The sequence below is a fragment of the Salvelinus namaycush genome, chromosome 25 (assembly GCF_016432855.1).
Source record: "Salvelinus namaycush isolate Seneca chromosome 25, SaNama_1.0, whole genome shotgun sequence".
Lineage (NCBI taxonomy): Eukaryota > Metazoa > Chordata > Actinopteri > Salmoniformes > Salmonidae > Salvelinus > Salvelinus namaycush.
Window position 1 is genome coordinate 17,423,765 of NC_052331.1, and position 25,713 is coordinate 17,449,477.

The 25,713-nt window shown below is 42.4% G+C and overlaps 1 protein-coding gene across 3 annotated transcripts in view; it reads left to right on the forward strand.

Moving 5' to 3' along the window:
• LOC120020314 (zinc finger protein 521-like) overlaps positions 1-25,713 on the forward strand; it is a 163,969-nt gene that overhangs the window by 3,571 nt on the left and 134,685 nt on the right. For 2 of the 3 annotated variants that reach the window (XM_038963886.1, XM_038963888.1), the window contains exons 2-3: positions 7,195-7,251; positions 19,670-19,882. The gene's annotated coding sequence lies outside the window, so the exon portion shown is untranslated. The remainder of the gene's footprint in view (positions 1-7,194; positions 7,252-19,669; positions 19,883-25,713) is intronic. The other variant, XM_038963887.1, reaches the window with a different exon arrangement.

Here is a 25,713-nt window from a genome sequence, read left to right on the forward strand (position 1 = left end):
TGTAGGATTGTTTTCACAGCTTTTCATTTCCATAAAACTTGTCAAACTGATGTCACTTGGACATTTTACGTGGAAATCTCCCCGGTCCCTAAACATCAAGATTATTGATAATGCATTCATTCTATTGATTTATTACATTATTTTGGTGAGCATGCCTCTAATTAGACAAGTTGACTAATACATAGCTTTTCAAATGTCGGAAATTATAAGCAGAAAAATGTCTAAATGAGGCTTAAAGTTTTTTCCTGCACACCTGTAAAAACACTTGTTCTGCCGTCCCTGGATGTGGCACAGGTCCAGATCAGAGTGTCATTTGTTGTGTTATTGTGGGTTAGACACTGTGGTCAGTGTTCGGTTGTGTTGTTGTGTTGGCAATAGACAGTGGTCCATGTTTAGTTGTGTTGTGGATTAGAGACAGTATTATTGTGTTGTGGGTTAGAGACAATATCATTGTGTTTGTGGGTTTGAGATACTGGTCAGTATCCATGCCTCACAGTGACAGTAAAATAACACTCTATTGGCACATGTAGGGAGGGTCAATCCCGATCAAGACCGGCGACAGGGCCGGGGCCATATGGTATCGGTCAACATGGAGAGAGCATGTACAGAGAGAGAAAGAGAACAGAATGAAGCCTTGATGGTGCCTCTCCTTTTTTCTTCTGTCTGTGGAATGTGTACGCCTTTCTTTTCTTTCTCAATTGGATGCTGGAGGGAGTCGGAGGTTATGTTTTGGTCCCGTCGAGGAAAAGGGCAACGTTACAAGTCCTGTTTCAATTAAGTCTGAGAGAAGGAGACGGCGACGCTATTGCTTAGGGGAATAGATGGCACAGGACGAGACCATACATCATTCGCTTATATGCAAACACTTCACCCTCATCACTGACATTTACTCAATCCTAGACTATCTACATCTCTCAACTACAGTGGGTGCATCGTAATTTTGTTTTCATGTGATGTGCCCGAAGTGTTGGGTCAGCAGCTTGTTCAGTCAAAGTGAGGAGGCATAGAATGAGGATCCTTCAGACAGACTAGTCCAGAATCTGCACATACAGTAGATGACTGCCTGCCTGCCACGTTGCTCACAGACTTCCTGAGCAAAGAGAGAGAGAGAGACTGAGTTTAGATTTTGTCTTAGAGCACAAATGACACTCTCTGAAGTCGGTCTCACTCCACTAACGTTTTCATTGGCTGACAACGATATTTCCAGGGTAGCCGTCGTCTGCATATATAAATATATTTTCTGCACCATTTAGTTACTGTATTGCAGGATATCATGAAATCGTTGTCGTGTCATATACACCTTAAATATTTGATGTTTACCACGAGATGAGTTCCATCATTACATGAATGAACTCTGGGATTTGGCTTGGCATCGGATAGAAGCAGACTGTATGCCATTTGATATGGGTTCATATGAATCCATAATATGGAAATAGTATGAATGACTATAACAGTCAAGAAAATGCTATGAAAATCAACAGCTAACATAGACCGTCTGTGTCGTCATATAGGCTGACTGTCAAAAAGAACCCTGCTTTGGCTCGATAACACATTTGAGTTTGCCTTGATAAACACTTTTGTCGCCTCACCATTTTGTATTTGTCATTGCATTTCAGGCTTTATTTTTGTCATATTTAGGTGAGGTGATTTGAAGTGGTGCAAAGGTTGAGCGTTCAACCATAGTTAAACCATGTCTCCGTCTGTGCCTAGTACAATAATATCAATGCATTTATTGATATCCAACATGGCCAATATGGAACTAGGCAGATGTGCTGCACTCAAAGGATCCATGTCCACTTTTTCTGCTTTACAATCCAAATGTCATTACCTAACGAAAACCAAGTGATTGCAACTAGGCCATACTAGAGCTTCAGAGTTTTGTTGTTGTGAATATTAATGAAAAATAATTATTCAGTATCTATTCATATTAATTTAAAAAAAGATAAGAGCTGCACTCATTTGGTTTTAATATTAAAGTGAATGACAGAGTAGATTCACTATTCCTCTTTATTCTCCTCTACTTTAAGCTTTATTCATCTCTAACGACAGTTTTGCTTTATAAGCCCCCGATATTTTAGTCTTTTTTTTTTACAATTAATGATCTGTGGTATAACACCCATTAGCACTTTTCTAATGTGACACAAAACTATGGCTAGTATTATCATTAAGGAAATGATGATGGAGCCATAGAAATCCCATTAACTTGGCTGTCAGTGTTCTTGACATGCGGGAAGCTGGGGCTCAATGAGTTGTGCTGGGCCTGTCTGGGTGCCACAGGAGCTGGCCGATATCTCCTCTTATTTCATGGCATGTGTCTCTCCTGTTGTCATGGCTTGTCTGACTTCTGGGGAGATGGTGTCTGTCTCCCCCCACCTGCTGTCAGTGATTGATTTCCTGATGCATTTGTTTGTATAAAATACATATCATGTATTATATATGATCATAATATCCAATATCCATAATATTAGCATGATTATTTATCCTTTGATAGTAGTATTATTTCCAATAAGGTATTCATTGATTTCAAACTACTTCAGAATTACTATTCATATTCATAACTTGTTTACATGATAAAGTACATGAAGGATTACAAACGTTATGCCATATGATTAACACACAGCTTCTCCATTGCAAATTATTTATGACACTAATCAGCACCTGTTCAAATAATGCTCATTAAGAAAGTTATTCATCATGTGCAGTGTGTGTCCTCTCCCCTCCTCTCCCGCTAGTACTAATTGAGGAGGTTTGACCTGATGACCCCAGCTAAATTGAGTTGTAGTCCCTGTGGCGAGAGCCTCCTTCCCGGTCAGTCAGGGCCGATTACACAGCCATTGTGCTCCACACTGTAACGTCCCAGCTCTCTGTAACCAACCAGATGAGTCACGCTGTCGCAGCTCGCATATCCAAGAACAGACAGACTCAGGGCTGTGTGTGTGTGTGTGTGTCTGTCTATCAGCCCTTCTCTCAGACAGACAGACAGACGAACACACACGCAACAGGAATTCATTTGATGGATTAGAGCAATTGATAACCCTATAGCATTGCGTAGCGCCTGTTCACTTCTTCATTAGAATGTGTTCTGTTTTGCACATTTGTTTCTACATTTATTCACAAGAGACATCTTACTGTATTGACTGAAGCTGTTATTGTGGACATCTGACCATAACTCCTATTCTTGGTGTTTTTTTCCTACCGATTGGTAATTCATTTGTAGATTACATTTTGAAGGATTGACTCTTGCCATAGGATTGCCAATCTCTCCTAAATGGCCATCATGTGTGTTAGATAGTATGTGTTAATCAGTGGACCTTTGACTCTTCAACACTTGTTGTCAGATTACATTATTTCTGTTACATGTATAAAATCCAAGGAACAGTGTTGATTTGGTCCCATGTGTATGTTGTATCAACAAAACATTGCAGCATAATTATAAATGCAGTGTGTTACTGGCAGAGTGACACAATGTACCTTGTCAAATGAATGAACTGATAGCTGTGTTGCTGAAGCGATATTCAGTTTGTATGCTGTTATATATTCATCTACGTAATAGATTCTGTTCTATTGAGATGGTTATCAGGCAGCTCTAGTATACATTAATTCAATTAGCCAGATGTATTATCATACATTTTCGTTGAAAATTACAGGAATTGCTGGTGAAATGCGTATTTTTGTTCGTTGCTGAGGGATTTTCGTTACATTTATAGAGCGTTACCATGGGTAAATTATTGTGTATCTGACAGGCTAGATCGGATGACCAATGGCCCACGTAGGTAGCAGCCTTTCAAATCCATTAAAACTTCCCATGGAGTGATGGGACAACACTTTTACAACAAGAATGTAAATTGCTTGTTTTGTTTAATTGGCCAAAACTTTTAATAAGTTCACAGTGGTGACAAATCATCGAATCATGGCTCACACTCCTGTAATGTATAAGTTTGTATGGCATTGTAAAATGGAATTTTCTGCCTCAACTCACTTATCTCGCCAACAGGGACAGTAATCAAAATGACCCCCCCCCCCCCTCCACACACACACACACACACACACACACACACACACACACACACACACACACACACACACACACACACACACACACACACACACACACACACACACACACACACAATCCCTCCACCCAACCAAGGTCTGTACGAAATGAGGGCTTTATTAGTAACCCCCCTCTATCCTGGCCCATTTAAATGATGCTGGATGCAAGGTGCTCAACAGCGCTGGAGAAACTCATTAGACTCACAGGGACTCAGGCTCACTCACTAAGGCATGTATGTCTCCACAGGACGAGTCGAGGCTGGCTTCTGCACTGGTGAGACAGAAAGATACAGAGACACAGTTATCTATGTACAGTGGCTCTAAGGGGACTTTAACATTGTGTCCATATACTACAAATACCTAGGTGCCTAGTTAGACTGTAAACTCTCCTTCCAGACTCACATTAAGCATCTCCAATCAAATATTAAATCTAGAATTGGCTTCCTATTTCGCAACAAAGCATCCTTCACTCATGCTGCCAAACATACCCTCGTAAAACTGACTATCCTACCGATCCTTGACTTCGGCGATGACATTTACAAAATAGCCTCCAACACTATAGTCAGCAAATTGGATGCAGTCTATCACAGTGCCATCCGTTTTGTCACCAAAGCCCCATATACTACCCACCACTGCGACCTGTATGCTCTCGTTGGCTGGACCTCGCTTCATATTTGTCGCCAAACCCACTGGCTCCAGGTCATCTATAAGTCTTTGCTAGGTAAAGCCCCGCCTTATCTCAGCTCACTGGTCACCATAGCAGCACCCACCCGTAGCAAATGCGCTCCAGTAGGTATCATCCCATCACTGGTCATCCCCAAAGCCAACTCCTCCTTTGGCCGCCTTTCCTTCCAGGTCTCTGCTGCCAATGACTGGAACGAATAGCAAAAATCACTGAAGCTTGAGTCTTATATCTCCCTCACTAACTTTAAGCATCAGCTGTCAGAGCAGCTTACCGATCATTGTACCTGTACACAGCTCATCTGTAAATACCCCACCCAACTACCTCATCCCCATATTGTTTCTTTTTTTTCTTCTTTGCACCCCAGTATCTCTATTTGCACATTCTTCTTCTGCACATCTATCACTCCAGTGTTTAATTGTTAAATTGTAATTATTTCGCCACTATGGCCTATTTATTGCCTTACCTCCCTAATCTTACTACATTTGCACACACTGTATATAGATTTTTCTATTGTGATATTGACTGTACATTTGTTTATCCCATGTGTAACTCTGTGTTGTTTGTGTCGCACTGCTTTGCTTTATCTTGGCCATGTCACAGTTGTAAATGAGAATGTGTTCTCAGCTGGCCTACCTGGTTAAATAAAGGTGGAATACATTTTCTTCCCAACTCCTTGTCCTTTCCATGTTAGTGATGTGTTTAACAAATGAACTAACAGAGTTCTGACCAATTAAAGGCCTTTTCTATTCACTGAAATTGGATAAATGGTGTCTGACTCAGGTAGGAGTGCAGACCTTTTGTTCTTCCTTTTGTGGAATTCAACACATTTCCTAAACATGGCACGTCATAAAGACAGATTTTTAGAATTCATTTACATGCAACTCTTGTTCAATATTGTCCAGTGGTTCGAGACATCGCTACTCCTATCTCTTTCTTACTCTCTTAGAAAAAAAGGTTCCAAAAGGGTTCTTCGGCTGTCCCCATAGGTGAACCCTTTTTGGTTCCAGGTAGAACCCTTTTTGGTTTCAGGTAGAACTCTTTTGAGTTCCATGTAGAACCCTCTGTGGAGAGTTTCTAGATAGCACATTTTCTAAGAGTGTACCATTTTCAGAAGAAGCTGCTTGACACCTCTCTACATTGACTCCAGCCCCCCTTAGAGGAAGTGGATAGGATCCCTGCCTTAATTATGCAAAGTATGGGATATTTGGTGTCTTTTTTTTAAAGTGTCGCTAGCTGGTTTCTGGCGTTGGCAGTCACACTGCCACTCTCCCCCTGCCGGGAGGTCCTGTCAGGCTCCCCTTTCTCTCTGCTGAAGGGAAATGAAAGGCTAGGTTGAGAAGGCATAATGGAGAATGCATTTCAACTGCAGGGGAGGAACGGTGAGACGTCAGAAGTTCTCGGTGAGACCCTAATTTTACAGGGAACAGGTGGGAGAGTCTTTTGTTCTCTTCCCGCTGCTGAAATCCATTTAGTACCTTGTACTTGACATGCCGCAAGGAACTCTTTCCCCCCCTACCTGTCACCTAGTTCAAAGCAGGCCCCCTGCGAAAAATGGTTCCTACCTCTTGAACAGGCTAAAGTCATGTTTGTCAAGGCCAATGCCAATAATACCACATCGTGTCAGAAGGATTGGTTGCCATGTAGCTAATGAATTAGTCTGAGCGCTGTTCAAACCATCACTCCTTGGACAAGCACTCAGTTACAAACAAGTCTCTGACTGACTGGAGCCTGATCTGAATGCACGGTCCTGCATTCAGAATCGCACAAATATGCCACATTTAGGTGCATGTTGTGAACTGGCCTTGGACGCATATATTAACACACTTTTTCAAAACTACAAAATAGAAATCCAATTAAAAATATCTTAGAATCTGATAAATTGTTAATATCACTGTAGTATCAATGTTACAAAAACACTTGCTAATTCATATACTGTGAAGTGCTAAAGAAAAGTCAATATGTACTGTATATTTGTTCAGAAACTTAAACTGCAGTGTTTTTAGATGTGTGACAAGACCATTTTGCAGAAGCGTATGTATTAGTCTATATCTCCTGTCTAATACCTGGGGTGTTATTTTGTCTCAGGAATCTCCTCTCACTTAAGCAGTCATCAAGGCGTTTTTCAGTTGGTCACTGTTGATGTTGGGAGAGGGTTTCTTGGGAGAATTTTATAATTCACATTGTCATTACTCAGTCCTATATGTTATTTACGCGGGTGGCTGCTCGCCATGTTGCCAAACCTCGTACATATGAAAGGCTTGTGTGGATTCCCAAAGCCCTGGTTGAGCTGTTAAAATCTCCTGGAGTTTCCATACAGAAAAGCCTTAACAGTAAATAATAAAAAGAAAGTAACAAAGAAGGGGAAGAAAGTCTCAATGTGTCTGACAGGCGTAAACCTGTTGTAGTTTTTTTGCTGTTAACCATTTCTTCCCCCTTTCTCTCTTTCTTTCTGGCAGTAGAAGACAATGTGACAGAGGAGCAGCACAGTCCTGGGCAGAGTGCGATTCCGAGCGGTAATACTCCATTTCATATTTCATTATTTTGGGTGAACCAGAATCTGGCCTTACAGGAGATGTTGAGTATGGCAATTCTCCTTTAAGGGCAGGAAGCAGCGATTCAACTTGCCATTTACCAGCTTTACAAGCTTAATAATGTCAGAATACGTTCAGTACTTACTGGCGTTTCTCTGAGAAACTATAGTCAACACTGCCGTCACGGCCGGTATGTACTAAATGAAGAGTTGCATGCAACCCGAAAAAATGCCTTGTCTGGAAAGAATCAGTGCGCATGCGTTAAATCCATATTTTCTACACCTCCTGCAATATCAGTAATATAATTTAAACATTTTGCTGGATTTGGTACATGCGCACCTGGTCAAAAACAATACTTAGATTCCTTCCAGACAAGGCATTTTTTCAGTTGCACGTAACTTTTTATTTAGATGTACATACTGACTGTGGCGGCAGTAATGACGATAGTTGCTCAGCGAAACTCCATTCTTCAGTAAGTACCGAATGTATTTTGACATTATTAAGCTTGAAAAGCTGGCGAATGGCAGGTTGAATGGCTGCTTCCTGGGCTTAAAGGAGCATCGCCGTATTCAACGTCTCCTGTAAGGCCAGATTCTGCTTCCCATTCTGGACTGGAAAGTGGAGCGTGTGTGTGTGTGTGATCTATCGTCTTTCCAGAGAGGAATGAAGTGTGTTTCAACCACTCGGATATGTTACTGCTCCTTGTGTGTTGGCTCACGTGTGTGTGTGTGTGTGCGTGTGCGTGTCCTGTGTGTGTGTGCTTGTGCGTGTCCATATGTGCGTGTCCATATGTTCATGTCTGTTTGAGAGAGCGTTACATCAGATGCTGTGAAATGCATGCATTGTGTGTGTATTGTATTCATGCCTGTGTATGTGTGTGTGTTCACGTCTTTGTTTCCCAACCTCAGATAGAGGTAGAATACAGCTCACAGAGCAGATGAATGTGTCCTGTCTGCTGGTGTGGCATTCACCGTATGCCCTCCAGGAACAGAGCCGTAATCCAGGTCAGGCTCACAGAGAGCCCACTCTGAATGAAGCCTGCTCCTGATCACGCGACCGTTCTTTCATTTCATTTGTCTCTGCGAAAGGTTAAGTCTCATGTGTGGTTATTTTAAACCTGATATGGATGGCTTTGCCCAGCAGGCTGAGGACTCTGGGTTCTCACAGTCACACACACTGCCTGGCACCTGGCGGTAGAGTCAGTTGTGTTTACCCACCTACCTCTCGCTCTCTGGGCCCCTTCAGACAGAGATATGATATCCCCATGCAGAAACTGGAAACACAAGGGCCGTTTCACTACAGTATGTCTATGGGGATGGGTCATTGTATTGGTTTTGCAAGGTGTCTGAGAGGAGGTCTCTTTCCTTCAGGCCCCTCCCACAGTTCAGCGTTTACCAGTCTCCATCAGTCGTCTTAGGCTATTGCTTTTGCGTGAGTGTTTTATTCAGGCCCATGTCAGTCTAGTCTACAGCTGTAGTATTTTATATTAATGCCTGGGTGTTGCTTAACGTTTGGTAGATAAGCAGGGTCTGTATGTCTACATGTTGGTTGGTGTTTGGTAGAGGTAGAGATCCAGGCTCTGTGGGAGTTGGTTGGGGAGAGAGGCAGGGTTCGTCCTCAGCCACCCCAGCAGAAGTAGATGAAGCGCTGGGCTTATGAGCCCCTGTTTCCCCCTGGTTCCCTGGGAGACCTTCTGTCATCCACAGCCAACGGCGGGCTAATGAGAGCCCCTGATTACAACGACCCCCTCAGACACGCACACCCGCCTCTCTCTCTCCTCTCCTCCGCACCTCCTTCCTCTAGCCACCATCTCCAGAGTGAAGGGAGAGAGACAGCAGCGACACGATCGATGTTTGCCTGTGGAGAAATCAAGAGTGTGCACAAATTAATTTCTCACTTTTCTCATTTGAGTTCGTCTGGTTGTTTTTCTTTTAACCCCCTCGTCAGATGCAGTGTAAAGGATCCTAGTAGAAGTTGCAAAACTTTACCAAGATATAGGAGGAGATTATTGTTTTGAATAATGTGTCACAACTTTCATGTAAATTCACCTTCAGAATGGCTCTGGATTGGATAGCTGCTGTTTTAGTGGCTCCTGACCAATTCTGCTATTTAGTGTATTTTCTTTAGCTTTTTTTGCACAAAATGTCTTGGGCATCGTTTCTTAAGACCGACAAGAGCTTCTGGACATCAGAACAGCTATCACTAACACCGAGTTAGATGAAGACTTCTACTTGAACGAGTTGGCGGTGCAGGACATACTGCTCACCCAGGACCAGACGCCACAGACTGTCAAAAAGCCATCAATGAAGTCACCCCATTGTTTCCTATGAGAAATCCCGCTATGACCTCCGACGAGCCATCAAACAGACAAAGCGTGAATACAGGACTAAGATTGAATTCTATTACACCGGCTCTGACACTCGTCAGAAGAACGCCAAGGCAACCTGTCTAAATGACTATCGTCCGTAGCACTCACATCTGTAGCCATGGAATGCATTAAAATGCTGGTCATAGCTCACATCAACACCATCATCTCAGACACGCTGGACCCATTCCAAATCACATACCGCCCCAACAGATCCTCAGATGACGCAATCTCTATTGCGTCATCTGCGTTCCACACTGCCCTCTCCCACCTGGACAAAAGGAACACCTACTGTATTTGAGAATGCTGTTCATTGACTACAGCTCAGCGTTGAACACCATTGTGCCCTCCAAGCTCATCACTAAGCTAAGGACCCTGAACAGCTTCTAACCCCAAACCATAAGACTGCTAAATAGTTTGTTAAATAGTGGACCAAATAGCTACCCAGACTATCTCCGTTGACCCTTTTTGCGCAAACTTGTTTTTTACTCATCACAAATGCTGCTGCTACTGTTTTTTATTTATCCTGTTGCCTAGCTACTGTATTCCTTGTTGCATATCTACCTCAGTTACCTTGTACCTCTGCACATCGACTCGGTACTGGTACACCGTGTATAAGTTATCACTACTCATTGTGTATTTATTATTAGTTTTATTATTACATGTTATTACTTTTCTATTATTTCTCTATTTTATTTCTCTCTGCGTTGTTGGGAAGGGCCCGTAAGTAAGCATTTCACTGTGAGTACACCTGTTGTTTACAAAGCATGTGACAAATATTTGTATTTTATTTGAATTGGATTTGATTTGACCTGCCATGTGGTGCCTTCAGAAAATACAGTTTTGGACCAATGATCAAGAACAGTATGTCATGTCGTGTGTGTAGGTGGCAGGGAAGTCAGGCGCAGGAGAATCAAACTTGGTATAATGGAGTATTTTAATAACTTAAAACAAAACCAGTATGAGTTTCAAACCCAACAGCATAGGATCTTATGGTTAAACCACTGCCCATTTTGCCCAATCAAGACCCTTTGGATGTCAAAATAACAAACAAAACAACTGAAACAATGGATCAGCTTCTTTTCCTGCTTGTAGGCCACTGATCAGTGATTGACGTGTTCACAATACCCATTAGGGCTTTGACAAGGCCCTAGCTAAATCAGACGTGGTGTGTCGAGTGCTTGGCTCATAAGTAGACCCCCAGTAGTGTTCCTCTATGAGCCTGTATGTTCATTGTGTCTTACAGCCAGGTACCTAGCGTATTATTATTCTATACCCAACACTTATGTTTGATGTGTAGCAGAATAGGAAAAGGGGGAAATGATAACAAAAGAGGTTCTCTGGTAAAGAGGAAAGCCAGCATTATAGTTAGCTAGTGCGGAGGGCAGGAGCAGTATGATATGGGAGATTTAATGAGGCAGAGTGCTTTTTTACCCGGAGAGAAGGCTTAAGATCCACAGCTTGGCTTTACCACAGCCTCCACTGCCTGTGTGTAATTATAACCACATGCTCCACATTCTTTCTTCTCCCTTTTATGTACACTTTTCTTTTACTCCTGACTGTGGCTGGTTGGGGCCATTTTGTGGAAGAGTTTGCCTGCTCCAGTTAAAAGTGGAGTGGACTGAGCTCTGGGTGTGAGGAAGAGGGTGTGTGTGTGTGTGTGTGTGTGTGTGTGTGTGTGTGTGTGTACACGCTTACATGCGTGTCTGTGCATCCATGTTTGTGCGTACGTGCGTGTGTGTCTGTAGGAGAGTGTTAGATCTGAGGGGTTTTCTGGGTGGCGAGGTACTTGTTACTGTAGTGCAAGCTAGTGGTAGCGTAGCGTCGGCGGAGGAGGGCTGAACCAGCCACAGATCAATGCACTGCAGGGCTCTCTACATACAGCAGGAAGAGGAAAGGACTCTTTCACTCCAGCACTTCTCAAATCATATTCTCTATTATTCATTTCCTTTGTTGTTTGACTGCACTAATGGCATGGCAAGGCGCTTTGTTCAATAGTATCACTCCCTGAGAGAGCGAGAGAGAGAGAGAGAGAGAGAGAGAGAGAGAGAGAGAGAGAGAGAGAGAGAGAGAGAGAGAGAGAGAGAGAGAGGTTAAGAAATCAGCAAGAGAGAGAGAGAGAGAGAGAGAGGTTAAGAAATCAGAGAGAGAGAAAGAGAGAGAGAGAGAGGTTAAGAAATCAGCGAGAGAGAGAGAGAGAGAAGCTAAGAAATCAGAGAGAGAGAGCGAGAGAGAGAGAGAGAGAGGTTAAGAAATCAGAGAGAGAGAGAGAGAGAAATCAGCTGGATGGAATTGAGGAATCCATAGAATCAAACCACTTCTGGGAGAATTGGAATAAATTAAACAAACCTCATCATGAGGAATTGGCTATCCAAAATGGGGATATGTGGAGAAATCACTTTGCAAACCTCTACAGCAATATAACAAAGAGCCCAGAACAAAAAGATATACAAGAAAAATTACAAATCCTTGAATTAGCAGTCAAAGACTATCAGAATCCTGTGGATACCCCAATTACAGAAGAAGAATTATTGGAAAAACTATGCAATCTCCAACCCAAAAAGGCCTGTGGTGCTGATGGTATTTTAAATGAAATGATCAAATATACAGACCACAAATTCAAATTGGCTATACTCAAACTCTTCAACATTATCCTCACTGCAGGTATTTTCCCCGATATTTGGAACCAGGGATTGATCACACCAATCTATAAAAATGGAGACAAATTTGACCCAAATAATTACAGAGGAATTTGCGTTAACAGCAACTTGGGGAAAATTCTCTGCAGTATTATAAATAGCAGACTACATCATTTCCTTGACGAACACAACGTCCTGAGCAGAAGCCAGATTGGATTTCTAAAAAATTATCGTACAACAGACCACATTTACACCCTCCACACTCTAATTGATAAACAAGTTAACCAAAACAAAGGCAAAATCTACTCGTGTTTTGTAGATTTCAAGAAAGCATTTGATTCAATTTGGCACGAAGGTCTTTTTTATAAACTAATAGAAAGTGGTATTGGAGGGAAAACATATGATTTTATTAAATCAATGTACACTAAAAACAAATGTGCGGTTAAAATTGGCAACAAGCAAACAGACTTCTTCTCTCAGGGGCGTGGAGTGAAACAGGGCTGCCCAATAAGTCCAACATTATTTAACATCTACATTAATGAATTGGCAAAAATATTAGAAGAATCGGCAGCACCTGGTATCACCCTACACAACACTGAAATCAAGTGTCTGCTGTACGCAGATGACCTGGTGCTGCTGTCTCCCACTAAAGAGGGGTTACAGCAGCACCTAGATCGTCTTCACAGGTTCTGTCAGACCTGGGCTCTGACCGTTAACCTAAAAAAAACAAATATAATGATATTCCAAAAAAGGTCGGGAAATAAGGATGACAAATATAAATTCTATTTGGACACAGTTCTATTAGAACACACCAAAAACTACACATATCTAGGACTAAATATCAGCAACACAGGTAGCTTTCACATGGCTGTGAATGAGCTGAGAGACAAAGCAAGAAGAGCATTCTATGCCATTAAAAGGAACATCAAAATTGAAATTCCAATTAGAATCTGGCTCAAAATTTTTCAATCAGTTATAGAACCAATTGCTCTATATGGCAGTGAAGTATGGGGTCCACTCTCTAATAATGAATTTACCAAATGGGACAAACATCCAATTGAAATATTGCATGCAGAGTTTTGCAAGACTGTATTGCAAGTACAAAGAAAAACTCCAAATAACGCATGTAGGGCAGAATTGGGCCAATACCCCCTCCTCATTCGAATAGAAAAAAGAGCCATCAAATATTACAACCATCTAAAAACAAGTGACCCCAAAACATTCCATCACACAGCTCTACAATGTCAAGAGATGAAACCAGAGAAGAGTCCCCTCAGCCAGCTAGTTCTGAGGCTCAGTTCACCAACCCAAACCAACCCCATAGAGCCTCGGGACAGCCCTCAGAAAATCTGGCCCAACCAAATCATCACAAAACAAAAAGAAAAATATATCACCTATTGGAAAGACACCACAAAAAATCAAAGTAAACTTCAATGCTATTTGGCTCTAAACAGACAGTACATGGTGGCAGACTATCTGACCACTGTGACTGATAGAAAACTGAGGAAAACATTGACTAGGTACAGACTCAGTGAGCACAGTCTGGCTATAGAGACCGGTCGTCACAGACAAACCTGGCTGCCCAGAGAGGACAGGCTGTGCTCACTCTGCTCCAGGGGAGAGGTAGAGACAGAGGTGCATTTCCTACTACACTGTGACAAATACTCAGACCTAAGAGCATATTTCTTTCCCAAAATTATAACTCAATACAAAGAATTTGAAACTATAAAAGATGAAGAAAAAATCAAATATTTATTGGGTGAAAAGCCAAAATGTGCAGTTTTGGCAGCCAAATATGTGTCCTCCTGCCACAACCTGAGGGACAGCCAGTGAAAAATGCAAAGTAATGTTGATAATATTTCCCATTTAGCTTAGTTTTGTTTTGTCTTTCATACCAGGTCATATGTCTTCTCAAGTCATATTGACACTGGTCTACTACCATTGATTTAATATATTGTTGTTCTGATTAATATTGTTGTTGTAGTTGCTGTTAATGGTAATCCCATGTCCACTACTACTATTATTATTACTGTTGGTCCCACCATTTATTTATATATAAATATATATATATTTTGTATATATATACATATATATTAGATTTTTATTTTTCGATATGTATACTTTGACAATGTAAGTAATAATGAACTTGCCATGTCAATAAAGTCAATTGAATTGAATTGAATTGAATTGAGAGAGAGAGAGAGGCTAAGAAATCAGAGAGAGAGAGAGAGAGAGAAGCTAAAAAATCAGAGAGAGAGAGAGAAGCTAAGAAATCAGAGAGAGAGAGAGAGAGAGAGAGAGAGAGAGAGGTTAAGAAATCAGAGAGAGAGAGAGAGAGAGAGAGGTTAAGAAATCAGAGAGAGAGAGAGAGAGAGAGAGAGAGAGAGGCTAAGAAATCAGCAAGAGAGAGAGAGAGAATCATTATTTAAGGATTCTAATCATGTTCTTTATTCATTGCCTTTGATTTCCTTTCCTTTGTGTTCTTATGTCGTTTTTTATGCAACGATTTAATGGCGAATGATGCCATCTGTGTTACCTGTGATATGTGGTGCTTCCTTTATCATATCAGCTACTGGGTTGTTTTTGTAGTTTGTTCTAACTCCTCCAGTTATAGTTTGGCAGCTTTTTCTCTTTCTCGCCACATAAATCATGATCTTTTCATAAAGATGCTGCATGTTGATTTGTGACATACAGATGTTGGATCTTAATTTGAACAGTATTGTCACAGCAAAATAATCCTGCGTCCATAATGTTGCTTGATCGCTGGTTGGGCTATTAGCTGGCCAAAAGCAGGCTACATGAAAAGTGCAATACTGTTAATATAACCGTGTGTTAGTGCAGGTTTTCAGTGGATATATGTAAATCATGAAGCTCATCTGCATTTCCTGCAGTGTAGGAAAATTCTCAGCAACAAAAGAGTGATCAAATGAAGATCCTACATCTGTATTATGTCAAGCTAAGAAAACAACGTGATTGTAAATATATAATAGCTACGGTATATACAACTCTATACTTGCTTGTCATAATAAAGTCATACTGTCGATTTCTCCAATAATATAATAATAATAATTTCTCCAAAGACACGCACATGCAGTCAAATAAGCCATCAGTACGTATTTATGAATCTGATCTCATTGCATTGCATGACGATCTGATCTAGGACCTGCTAAAAACATTCTGTCCTGTAGCCTCTCCATGTTAACACATGACAATCTTTAATAATGTGGTATCAGTTGATCTCTCTGCTCCCAGCGTCTCAGAGCTAGATCATGACAAGGCTTTAATGATCTGGGATCAGTGGACGTGACGGGCTAATGGAGGGACCCCAAATCCCATACAGCCACACAAAGGAGGAGAGGAGAGCATAGAGAGAGAGATACACTCTGAGGCGTTCACATGTGGCATTCGACTGTACTGTAATGTGGCTGGCTGTGTGACCTATATTGCAAGTGATCTCCCTCTCTTCTCTCTCCAAAAAAATGTAAAGTTTTAGATTTTTAAATAATGAGGTGGCGGAAGGCGGCATCCGTGTGAAGGTTGTTCAATCTTAATGTCCTCCTATTGCTGACAGCCCTCCACACTCTGATAAAGGAGCTTGCACACCTTTGATCAGGCCTGCCGACATGTGTCGACAGAAGCTGCTCGCTGGTTAAAATAAATTCTTAATTTGAACTTGGGGGTCGGTGGTGGGGGGGTTTAGGATGGCGAAGTAGGGGAGGGCTGGGGAGGGAGGGACCATCTACAAGATCTGAATCTCTTGGAAATGAGAGAAAATGAGTATGGAGATGGATGAAAAGGTAATGATGCTTGCTTTCAGCTCTGAGGTCTTTCGCTGCACAAAGAAGGACTCGTATTGAACTTTATGGAACTAGACGTACAGTACAGACGGAGCAGGAGCAGGCGAGAACATGGCACCACCTTGGGTGATATTTACTGCAATGTCTTCACCCTTTATGTTGTGGATGGATATGAATGAATTTGAGTTCGAAATAACCGAGAGCCCTCCAGTGAAGCACTGAAAGAGCTATAGTGTCAGACAAAGTCCGTCTACCTCTCGGAAAACATCTCACTGTCTCTCGCTCCCCTTTACTCGGCTTCTCTCGATATCTCGTTCTCTCTCTCCATCTCTGTCTCCATCTCTGTCGCTCTCTTGCTCTCTCTCTCTCTCTCTCTCAACCCCCATCTCTTCCTTAATTTCTCTCTTTACCTCTCTCTCCCTCCTCGCATCTCCTTCCCCTCTCCCCATTGCCAGTACGGTTCCACCTGTCTCTCTAAGTGCTCAGTAGGGGGGACGTGGGGGGCCCGGCTCTGCTGGAGCCCTGCTGGTTCCCTGGTTTGGGTGAAGGGAGCAGAAAGGAGAACATCAATTAAAACATTATAAATATTTAAGAGCAGAGCTATTCAATAATATGAAGGTGTGGGGTTCAGGGGGGGTTGGGGGGCTGCGACCCACAAGATATAAGTTGTGGAATAATAAATGTACTTCAATAGACAGCCGAGAGGGAGAGGGATGAAGAATGGACCCCAGGAAGGCATTTCTGGGCAACTCAAAATGGCGTGAGAGGACCATCAGATTTTCACATTTTGATTTATTAATCATCTATGAGCTTTTAGCTCCAAATCATATCCTCTGTAGCGTTTGATGGGTTTTGTGGTCTTATTGAACAAATATCCAGATATCCACCTGACCTCAACATATGGATTTTCTGTATTAAATACAGATGAATGCCTTTTTTCCCCCATCTCAAGAATTCTGATGACCCTATACTGATGTGAGCAATGAGCATCCATTAAAACTCAGAACTCACCTCAAAATACAAAAACCTCCACACCAATAGAAGCCAAAAATGGTCACTGCAGCACAAGTCAAAGCAAAAAATCTGAAAATTCTTCATATTCCATAAATCTATGCTATCTCCTGTGTGTGATTGTCAGCCCCTCCAAGCAGCAGTAGATGTATTGATATTCTGTCCAGCCTGTAGAGACCTGGTATAAGAGGATGTCATGATCTGATGGATTACTGTAGGAGACTCTGAGAGACTCCGAGAGGCTCAGAGAGGCCCAGGATCCTCGGTATTGATCTGGTGATGTGGTAGGCTTCTAATCCCTGGTCCTGGGATGGCCGTGACCTTGTAATGTCACTGTCAAGCCCCCCAATGTTCAGCACTTTACCCAGACAACAACAGATCAGAGGGGGGGACTATAGGGTCTGTCTGCTGTACAGAGAGCCATGACCCCGTATTAGATCCACATTAGTGGTGTCAAATCTTATGTTTTCATAGGATAATAATAATAATTTAAGGTTGTATTTTTAGCCTTTTGCTGTGCATTCCTAAATGAGTAACCCAAAGCATAATCTGACTTCATTTACAGAATGGCCCACTATAACCATTCAATAGACAAAAAAATGTCATGAGAGGCTTCCATTAATTGAGTCTTTAACAAAAAGCTATGTCATTTCACTAGACCGTTCGGTGCCTGTGAAAAGTTTCTCGGCCACGGTGTTTTTCCTGGCACATTTGGAGCTGTGCTCTGCCCTGCTCTGCTCTGCTGCTGAGCCTGTTAGTGTGGATGAATCATTAGTGTATATTGTGTGGCGTTTGGCCTCAGTCAAAAGCAGTATTCCCATCAGAGAGCTCGGTGAGGCCTGCATCTGCGAGGATTGGGATTTTAATTTTCTTGAAACACCTTCTGTTCTGCTGTGGTCCCAGTGGGAACCACATCACTGATATTTTTAGAGGGCATGTTCCGAGAGCCTCTGTTGTCAAGAGGGAAGGACAATGGTGGGTGTGATGTTACATCAATACTTGGCTGCAAGTGGAGAGGAGTGGAGTGAAGAGGAGAGGAGTATTGGGGGGGGGGGAGGAAAAATCCTGGGTGGCCTTGATGAGTTCTGGAACGTCTTAAGAGCACCCCACTGACCGACCAGTACTTTAAAATGGCTGGCCAACATGTAACCCACATATGTACGACCTGGCTTCATGCCAACACACTGCCACAGACACGTTAGTACACTACTTCTTACCCAGCCCAGGTCCTTAAGTGGTCTTAACTGTGTGCTAGGCAGAAAGACTGAAAGGAGGCCTGCTCCTAATGTTCCCTCCAGAGTTTTCAGACGATGTGCGAAGAGAACTGGCAATGGGGCTCAAAATGGCTGCCAGTCAGGGTAGGGAGGGCTCCTTCTACTCCCCAGAAAGCTTTGGGAGTTAGACCGGTGGGGGCCATGATTGTTTAATTGTGAGTATGTCTTTGTAATCAGCCTTATTGTATTGAAGTGGGAGAGACACAACAGGGGAGAGAGAGAAAGGACTGCAGGCCATGTTGCCTGCTGAATCTGAGAGATGCTGCTGATATTGTCCCTCCAGTTTACCATATGTGTTTTGTTTTTTACTGTTCTCGAAATGGAGATGTGTAAAATAAATTAGCAAGCGATGCAGAGTTTGTTGTGTTGTAATAGTGTTGTAGTATCACCTGGATATTGGTGCTGTCTGTCTCCCTGGGTGTTTATAGTTTTCTGGTTCGTAGAATGGTAGTCTTGGTTCACGGTAGTCAGCCCACCACTGGCACTGCTACAGGACAAAGCCAACAGGTGCCAAAAGTGCAGATGGATTGAAGAATATATTGATGAGTGCGACACGCGGCTGCCTGCGAGCAGAGTTGAATAATTCAGAGAAGTGTGTCGTGACGACGGGGTAACACACACCAATCTCAGCCCTGTGTATTGCTCTCTCACTCAACCACTCACGTACTCTTCCTCTCTCTCTCTCTCTCTCTCACACACACTCACCCACTCACATACTCTTCCTCTCTCTCTCTCTCTCCATCTCTCTCTCTCACTCACGCACATCCTCTTTCTCTGTCTCTCTTTATTGGCCTGTAGTTCCAGGTTGGATGTCTAGATTATATGGCTAGTTTCCAGTCTCCTTTGACACAGCCAGAGTGATGCAATTCAGCATTCTCATGTGGAAGTCTCATATTTTGAAGAACAGGCAAGACCTGCAATCCTGAATTTATTAACAACAAATATTCCCATCAGTCTAGTTTCATATACTGTACTTTTACCTGGTTGAAGGAGGGCAAACAAATCTTAAGACCATTTTTAATAACATAGGAGTGTGTTTGTGTGTGCATTTTGTGTGTGTGTGTGTGTGTGTTTGCGTGGTGGATACTGTGTGTGTGTGTGTCCGTTTCAGTGTGTCCTCACTCAATGTTACGGCGTGAGTGCTTGAGTTACAGTAGTCCAAATGTAACCTGTATTTTTATTACACATTTTATTATTGTTTTATTAAAACCAGAGTTTTTGTCACCCAGAGGTCGCCTCTTCACTCATTTCCTCTTCACTTCGGGTCACTCACCTAACTGTGTTGTGTCGTGTCATTTCCTGTGACTCCAACAGATCCAGAGTGTTCTCTCGAGAGGGAATTGGAGGATGGTGAGGCTGAGGCCGGGTCTAGGCGTTTGAGGAAGAGGCTTCTCTCTCCAGAGGAAGGCAAGGAGGGGGAGGAGGACGACGAGGAGGCCGCGCTGCACAGCTGCGACAGCTGCCGGCAGGTGTTCGAGTCGCTGAGCGATCTCACCGAACACAAGATTAATCAATGCCAGCTGACAGGTAAACAACGCTCAGCCCACCGAGCCCTCCTCCATTCCCTCTACTCTTCAGCTCTACCTCTCCCATTCCAGTCTTCCCACTGGAGAATACCAGCATACACAGTGTGCTGGGTGCAACACACACCACACATAAGGGACTTCAGTACTAGTCTACCTTCGATGAATAGTGCATGCCATGAAATTGGTGGATGTTCAATACGACACACTACACAAATGGAGAGGGGACAACAACCCATATCTTTATTCATCACCACCATAATTACCAATCACACACACACAGAAAACCCCCCTTAGTTTTGCAATCATCTGAGTATTTAGGCACCACACTACACTCCACCAATCCACAGCAGTCAGATTCTCCAGTAGTCAAAGCCAATGTCATTGAGTCCTCACAAGTAACCAGACCTCCTCTGTAAGTGGATCCCTACTGTAGTGAGGTCCCTGCTGTTACTGTGGAGGAATCCTCCATGTCTACTGGGACCCTGAGAGAGAGAAGAGAGAAGGAAGGGTGCCATTGGCAGACTGTCATTGAACATGTGATGGATGAAAAGAGCACTGCTATAAATACTCTGACAAGGTCGCTCAGAGAACTAATGATGTGAGCTGCTGAAGGTTCCCTCCATGTTATTCTCATGGAGTTGGTGTCCTCCTTTATCCCTGTCCCGTCCTGTCCCGTCCTGTTCCCATGTTGAGAAGAACAGCCTGACACACATTTATTCTCGTAATTTTGGGGAGGAGTTTGTTTTCTCTTAATAAGACAGGCTATAAAATAAACAATATGCAGATTAGGAGAAGTTAATGTGAAGATTTAGACTTCCTTTATTTTAGGAGTATAAAATGTAATTGGGAGAGGGGGGATACATTAAGTATTGCCCAATCAGACAGCAGTACAGACTCTCCTCTGTTTATACTCAGACATAGTTTCATTTCACATTTTGCAACCCGCAACCAGCCGACCACAAATTATAGGGTAGGACTGCTTCAGAGTGGTCTCAGAATTCCAAACAACCAGAAAGATATCCCACATCAGTGTTACAAAGATTTTCTATTGACTGGAAGCCTGTCTCACTGAATGGAGTTGTTTTTGTCTGTGTCTCTGCATGCTCCCTCACCCGCTCACACCTTTGTGGGCGCATATATGTACATATATGTACAGTACCAGGCAAAGGTTTGGACACACCTACTCATTCAAGGGTTTTTCTTTATTTTTACTATTTTCTACATTGTAAAATAATAGTGAAGACATCAAAACTGTGAAATAACACATATGGAATCATGTAGCACCCAAAAACGTGTTAAACAAATCCAAATATATTTTAGATTTTAGATTCTTTAAAGTAGCCACCCTTTGCCTTGATGACAGCTTTGCACACTCTTCACATTCTCTCAACCAGCTTCACCTGGAATGCTTTTCAAACAGTCTTGATGGAGTTCCCACATATGCTGAGCACTTGTTGGCTGCATTTCCTTCACTCTGCAGTCCAACTTATTCCAAACCATCTCAATTTGGTTGAGGTCGGGGGATTGTGGAGGTCAGGTCATCTGATGCACCACTCCATCACTCTACTGCTTGGTAAAATAGCCGTTACACAGCCTGGAGGTGTGTTGGGTCATTGTCCTGTTGAAAAACAAATGATAGTCCCACTAAGCGCAAACCAGATGGGATGACGTATCGCTGCAGAATGTTGTGGTAGCCATGCTGGTTAAGTGTGCCTTGAATTCTAAATAAATCACAGACAGTGTCATCAGCAAAGCACCCCACACCATCACACCTCTTTCCTCCATGCTTCACCATGGGAACTACACATGCGGAGATCATCCGTTCACCTACTCCGCATCTCACAAAGACACGGCAGATGGAAATACAAATCTAGAAATTTAGACCAAAGGGCAGATTTCCATCAGTCTAATGTCCATTGCTCGAGTTTCTTGGCACAAGCAAGTCTCCTCTTATTATTTGCGTCCTTTAGTAGTGGTTTCAAATCAAATCAAATTTTATTGGTCACATACACATGGTTAGCAGATGTTAATGCGAGTGTAGCGAAATGCGTGTGCTTCTAGTTCAGACAGTGCAGTAATATCTAACAAGTAATCTAACAAATTCACAACAACTACCTTATACACACAGATACACACAAATGTAGAGGGATGAATAAGTATATCTACATATAAATATATGGATGAGCGATGGCGTGCAGCATAGGCAAGGTGCAGTAGATGGTGTAGAATACAGTATATACATATGAGATGAGTAATGTAGGATATGTAAACATTATTAAAGTGGCGTTATTTAAGGTGACTAGTGATACCTTTATTAAGTACATTTATTTAAGTGGCCAAAGATTTGAGTCTGTATGTTGGCAGAAGCCTCTCTATGTTAGTGATGGCTGTTTAACAGTCTGATGGCCTTGAGATAGAAGCTGTTTTTCAGTCTCTCGGTCCCAGCTTCGATGCACCTGTACTGACCTTGCCATCTGGATGATAGTGGGGTGAACAGGCAGTGGCTCGGGTGGTTGTTGTCCTTGATGATCTTTTTGACCTTTGAACATCGGGTGGTGTAGGTGTCCTGGAGGGCAGATAGTTTGACCCCGGTGATGCGTTGTGCAGACCGCACTACCCTCTGGAGAGCCTTGAGGGCGGTGCAACTGCCGTACCACGCGGTGATACAGCCCGACAGGATGCTCTCGATTGTGCATCTGTAAGAGTTTGTGAGTGTTTTAAATGACAAGCCACATTTCTTCAGCCTCCTGAGGTTGAAGAGGTGCTGTTGCGCCTTCTTCACCACACTGTCTGTGTGGGTGGACCATTACACTTTGTCCATGATGTGTACGCCAAGGAACTTAAAACTTTCCACCTTCTCCACTACAGTCCCGTCGATGTGGATGGGGGGGGGGGGGGGTGCTCCCTCTGCTGTTTCCTGAAGTTCCTGAATCTACTTTGTTTTGTTGACGTTGAGTGTGAGGCTATTTTCCTGACACCACACTCTGAGGGCCCTCACCTCCTCCCTGTAGGCAGTCTCGTCATTATTGCTAATCAGGCCTACCACTGTAGTGTTGTCTGCAAACTTGATGATTGAGTTGCAAGCGTGCATGGCCACGCAGTCATGGGTGAACAGGGAGTACAGGAGAGGGCTGAGAACGCACCCTTGTGGGGCCCCAGTGTTGAGGATCTTCACTACATACACTTAGGTTGGAGTCATTAAAACTTGTTTTTAAACCACTCCACAAATTTCATGTAAACAAACTATAGTTTTGGCAAGTCGGTTAGGACATCTACTTTGTGCATGACACAAGTAATTTTTCCAACAATTGTTTACAGACATTTGTTATTTCACTTATAATTCTCTGTATCACAATTCCAGTGGGTCAGAAGTTTACATGCACTAAGTTGACTGTGCCTTTAAACAGCTTGGAAAATTCCAGAAAATTATGTCATGGCTTTAGAAACCTCCGATAGGCTAATTGACATAATTTGAGTCAATTGGAGGTGTACCTGTGGATGTATTTCAAGGCATACCTTCAAACTCAGTGCCTCTTTGCTTGACATCATGGGAAAATCAAAAGAAATCAGCAAAGACCTCCTCAAGTCTGGTTCTTCCTTGGGAGCAATTTCCAAGCGCCTGAAGGTACCACGTTAATCTGTACAAACAATAGTACGCAAGTATAAACACCATGGGACCATGCAGCTGTCATATCGCTCAGGAAAGAGATGCGTTCTGTCTCCTAGAAAAGAACGTACCTTGGTGCGATAAGTGCAAATCAATCCCAGAACAACAGCAAGGGACCTTTTGAAGATGCTGGGGGAAACAGGTACAAATGTATCTATATCCACAGTAAAACGAGTCCTATATCGACATGACCTGAAAGGCTGCTCAGCAAGGAAGAAGCCACAGCTCCAAAACCGCCATAAGAAAGCCAGACTACGGTTTGCAACTGCACATGGGGAAAAATATCGTACTTTCTGGAGTCCTCTGGTCTGATGAAACAAAAATAGAACTGTTTGGGCATAATGACCATCGTTATGTTTGGAGGAAAAAGGGGGAGACTTGCAAGCCGAAGAACACCATCCCAACCGTGAAGCACGAGGGTGGCAGCATCATGTTGTGGTTGTGCTTTGCTGCAGGAGTGACTAGTGCACTTCACAAAATAGATGGCATCATGACGGAGGAAAATTACGTGGATATATAGAAACAACATCTCATGACATCAGTCAGGAAGTTAAAGCTTGGTCGCAAATGGGACTTCCAAATGGACAATGACCCCAAGCATACCTCCAAAGTTGTGGCAAAATGGCGTAAGGACAACAAAGTCAAGCCATCATAAAGTCCTGACCTCAATCCCATAGAATATTTGTGGGCAGAACTGAAAAGGCGTGTGCAATCAAGGAGGCCATACTTACCTGACTCAGTTACACCAGCTCTGTCAGGAGGAATGGGCCAAAATTCACTCAACTTATTGTAGAACGCTTGTGGAAGGCTACCCGAAACATTTGACCCAAGTTAAACAATTTAAAGGCAATGCTACCAAATACTAATTGAGTGTATGTAAACTTCTGACCCACTGGGAATGTGATGAAAGAAATCATAGCTGAAATAATTAATTGTCTCTGCTATTATTCTGACATTTCACATTCTTAAAATAAAGTGGTGATCCTAACTGACCTAAGACAAGGAATTTTTACTAGGATAAAATTTCAGGAATTGTGAAACATTTTGTTTAATGTATTTGGCTGAAATGTATGTAAACTTCCGACTTCAACTGTATATATATATATATATATATATATATATATATTCCCACAAAATTTGTGAAGTAAGCCTTTATTACCCGAAAAATACCCCCCTCCCCCCTCAAAAGTAAACTCATCAGCCCCCCCAATCCATCAAACCAATAATGATTCCAGCACATTATATTTGGCATACACATGAAATCATTGCGCTATGGTCATTTTAGTACTAGTCGAGAAGAAAATAAGCTCATGCTGTACCATTGACTTCGAACTTTATTGCCAATTTTAGTAGCTTTTTGATTAGTTTGATTGCTCACCTTTTTCCTATTAGGTTCTGATTGGCAACAACGGGAGGTATATTTCTATTGGCACCGTTAAAGGACTGAACGGTTTTTTAGAGAGGTTTTTTTAGAGCATTTTGAGCAAAACAATATCCAAACATGTTCTCACTCATTAGACAGGGTCATCCATTATCTTGACAGGGTCACAATGAACAACTCGGGCATATTATTTCTCCGATAATTAAGTAAAGGCCTTTATTAATGTCAATCTCACAGACAAATAAGTCTTAATTGCTGAATGCTGGAGTTTGGCTCAGAGCCCCTGTGGAAGCCAAACAAAAGGAATGTAATTGGCATTAGGGTATTGTGATTGTGCACAACCACTCTATTACTATTCAAACAGAGAGAGAGAGAGAGAGAGAGAGAGAATAAACTTACAGGATACTGTGTGTGCGTGCTTGTGTGTGTATGCGCGTTTGTGTTTTTTCAGTCTGGAATCTTCTCAGAGATTTCCTATGTGGCATTATGTAGACATCCATGACCAATTAATCTGCTTTACGTCGACTTTCAGCTCACAGATGGATCCTTTATTAAAATCACTTTCTAATCAACAACCAGCACCTGCTGAATCCTCCACTTCTACAATCAATTTTTCATGTTTTATTTTTAGGAAACACATTAACTGGAACCAACCCTGCTATTGAGAATTAGTAGGATATTGTGAAAAGTTTAGAAAGGGTTCTTCTTCTTTAGTTAGTCTACTGAATATCTACCATACTCTGTTTCAGAATGCATGCACAGGGATGTGTATACCCATGCAAGC